We start from the raw sequence: 3,465 nt of genomic DNA, 5'->3' as shown, positions 1-3,465 counted from the left end.
TTCTTCTCACTGATCACCAATGTAAGGGACATTCTTCTCACTGATCACCAATGTAAGGACCATTCTTCTCACTGATCACCAATGTAAGGGGTGCAGTCTTCCTTCTGATCACCAATGTAAGGGGCATTCTTTGCTGATAACTACCAAAGTAAGGGTTACATTGTTCCAACTCGCCACCAATGTAAGGGGACTTTTCACCATTGACACTTGATTAGTTTTTTCGAAGGGTTCCCCAAGATCTGGAAATTATTTTAGGTAAAAAGGATAAGAAGGGCTGCTACATTCTAGATGGCAGCACCCAGCAGCTGTTCAATGTCTACACAATGATTAAAATATGCTAAAAGCACAGATATCATCTTATGGCAAGAGTGGAGAAATGAATAGACTGGGCACAGGGTCTCTTTAACAATAGATGGGGAGGGTCTGATGTTGCTAGGAGGTGCATTTTGTGCAATAGTTTTTTTAGTAGCAGAATGCCATCTAAGATGCTTCAGTTCCTGCTGCAGGACAAAAAAATAAAAATAAATCAGGAACCTTATAATTTTCTTCCAGGTGGTGCACCCAAAAGCAATAAACAGACGCGAGTAAAACGTGAATGTATATTTAGGACTGAACTTTGTATTTTTGCCTACAGCGCTTCTTTAATTGTAACTGGCACAGTTTCAAAAATAAATGTTAACATTTTTATAGGCGAAAAGAACTTGTCTTGAAATGAGTCTTATTCAAACGAAAACACTGACAATACCATCGGCAGTTGTCGAGCTGCATGGTCCTATAGCGATGTGATGAGCTTGCCGTTGTCCCCTATGAAGTTCTCTGCCTGGTTACAGAAGATCTGGTGTCCCTCTGCCGGGCAAAACAGGTTGATATGACGTCAGTACCTGGCTTCAAGATGAAAGGGCCCTCTTGAGATAAAAGACTGAGCCTATTCATGAAGGTCTGTTGTGAGCCCAGATGTAGATGAGAAGCAGAGGCTGATTTAGGCAGCCACCAACCAAGCCATGACTCAAACAGGGCCCTCAAGGAGAGCGGGACCGACGGGAATCCTACGGAACGCGCCGGCTCAAAGGAGGTGAGGACAACTTCTCCCCACACATGTAAATAAAGAGCAGAAACTGAAGCAAATGTTTATTGTGAGGGAGACGTCTTCTGTCATTGCTGAGGGTCAATAGTGTCGGCGGTGGTGGTTAAAAGGGACATCCGAAACAGGGCCTAGAGGACAGCTGTGTCAGCCTTTCAAACTATTTAGCTTGCGGCCAAATAGTAACACGTTCCAGTTGCTCTCAGAAGCCTTTGGGCAATTTGTTTTTAACCAGTTCACTACCCTATTACCATCGGCGTGTAAAATCTTTGCTGAATTTTCTTGTTTAGGCTTCAAGATATCGGAAAAACGGTCAACGGGTTACAGTAGCTTACAGATCATCTGTCTACTGTAGCCCAAAAACCCTCAGAAGCTTTTAGCAATTTGTTTTTAACCAGTTCACTACCCTACTACCACCGGCGTGTAAAATTGTCACTGAATTTCCTAGTTTAGGCTTTGAGAAATCGGAAAACCGGTCAACGGGCTACAATAGCTTACCGGTCAACTGTCTACTGTAGCCCAAAAACCCTCGGAAGCCTTCGGCAATTTGTGTTTAACCAGTTCACTACCCTACTACCACTGGCATGTAAAATTGTCACCGGATTTCCTAGTTTAGGCTTTGAGAAATCGGAAAAACGGTCAACGGGCTACAGTAGCTTACCGGTCAACTGTCTACTGTAGCCCAAAAGCCCTCAGAAGCTTTTAGCAATTTGTTTTTAACCAGCTCACTACCCTACTACCACCGGCGTGTAAAATTGTCACTGAATTTCCTAGTTTAGGCTTTGAGAAATCGGAAAAACGGTCAACGGGCTACAGTAGCTTACAGGTCATCTGTCTACTGTAGCCCAAAAACCCTCAGAAGCTTTTAGCAATTTGTTTTTAACCAGTTCACTACCCTACTACCACCGGCGTGTAAAATTGTCACTGAATTTCCTAGTTTAGGCTTTGAGAAATCGGAAAACCGGTCAACGGGCTACAATAGCTTACCGGTCAACTGTCTACTGTAGCCCAAAAACCCTCGGAAGCCTTCGGCAATTTGTGTTTAACCAGTTCACTACCCTACTACCACTGGCATGTAAAATTGTCACCGGATTTCCTAGTTTAGGCTTTGAGAAATCGGAAAAACGGTCAACGGGCTACAGTAGCTTACCGGTCAACTGTCTACTGTAGCCCAAAAGCCCTCAGAAGCTTTTAGCAATTTGTTTTTAACCAGCTCACTACCCTACTACCACCGGCGTGTAAAATTGTCACTGAATTTCCTAGTTTAGGCTTTGAGAAATCGGAAAAACGGTCAACGGGCTACAATAGCTTACCGGTCAACTGTCTACTGTAGCCCAAAAACCCTCAGAAGCTTTTAGCAATTTGTTTTTAACCAGTTTACTACCCTACTACCACCGGTGTGTAAAATTGTCACTGGATTTCCTAGTTTAGGCTTTGGGAAATCGGAAAAAGGTCAACGGGCTACAATAGTTTGCAGGTCAACTGTCTACTGTAGCCCAAAAACCCTCAGAAGCCTTCGGCAATTTGTGTTTAACCAGTTCACTACCCTATGTCGGCGTGTAAAATCTTCGCTGAATTTTCTAGTTTAGGCTTCAAGAAATCGGAAAAAAGGGTCAACGGGCTACAATAGCTTACAGGTCAACTGTCTACTGTAGCCCAAAAACCCTCAGAAGCTTTTAGCAATTTGTTTTTAACCAGTTCACTACCCTACTACCACCAGCGGGTAAAATTGTCACAGAATTTCTTAGTTTAGGCTTTTTGAAATCGGAAAAAGGTCAACGGGCTACGATAGGTCAACTGTCTACTGTAACCCAAAAACCCTCAGAAGCCTTCGGCAATTTGTTTTTAATCAGTTCACTACCCTATTACCACCGTCCACCAGTGTGTAAAATCTTTCCTAACCTAGGCTTCGGGAAATCGGAAAAACGGTCAACGGGCTACAATGGTTTGCAGGTCAACCGTCTACTGTAGCCCAAAAAGCCTCAGAAGCCTTTGGCAATTTGTGTTCAACCAGTTCACTACCCTTCTACTACCGGCGTGTAAAATCTTCGCTGAATTTCCTAGCTTAGGGTTAGAGAAATCGGAAAAACGGTCAACGGGCTACGATAGCTTACAGGTCAACTGTCTACTGTAACCCAAATAAAGGCTCTATCCTTAAAAAAGAAATAGTCACCCAGTGGCAGTTAAATATTCTTTTCTTGCATTCATTTTGTTATTAAGATTTATATAACTTTAGCATCTACTCCAATTCTTCTACAGCAATGCGAACCAATAAAATGGAGGTGAGAACCATACTGGCTTCCAAGAGCCGGCCACCACATCCCCGTGTATAGGCAGGTGAGCCGATATTTTATGGTATAGCGCATGGTTTTATTTATTCATAC

General features: G+C 43.1%; 1 protein-coding gene across 3 annotated transcripts in view; it reads left to right on the top strand.

The window, feature by feature from the left end:
* The first annotated feature begins 908 nt into the window (after positions 1-908).
* Positions 909-3,465, top strand: part of FOXP3 (forkhead box P3) — a 72,651-nt gene continuing 70,094 nt past the window's right edge. For 2 of the 3 annotated variants that reach the window (XM_073600736.1, XM_073600732.1), the window contains exons 1-2: positions 910-1,072; positions 3,341-3,418. The gene's annotated coding sequence lies outside the window, so the exon portion shown is untranslated. Of the gene's footprint in view, positions 1,073-3,340; positions 3,419-3,465 lie in introns of all 3 variants that reach the window. The other variant, XM_073600737.1, reaches the window with a different exon arrangement.

Source organism: Aquarana catesbeiana, linkage group LG09 (assembly GCF_042186555.1).
Source record: "Aquarana catesbeiana isolate 2022-GZ linkage group LG09, ASM4218655v1, whole genome shotgun sequence".
Taxonomy (NCBI): Eukaryota; Metazoa; Chordata; class Amphibia; order Anura; family Ranidae; genus Aquarana; species Aquarana catesbeiana.
The sequence above is the reverse complement of the archived record's forward strand: the minus strand, read 5'-3'. Positions and strand labels throughout refer to the sequence as shown.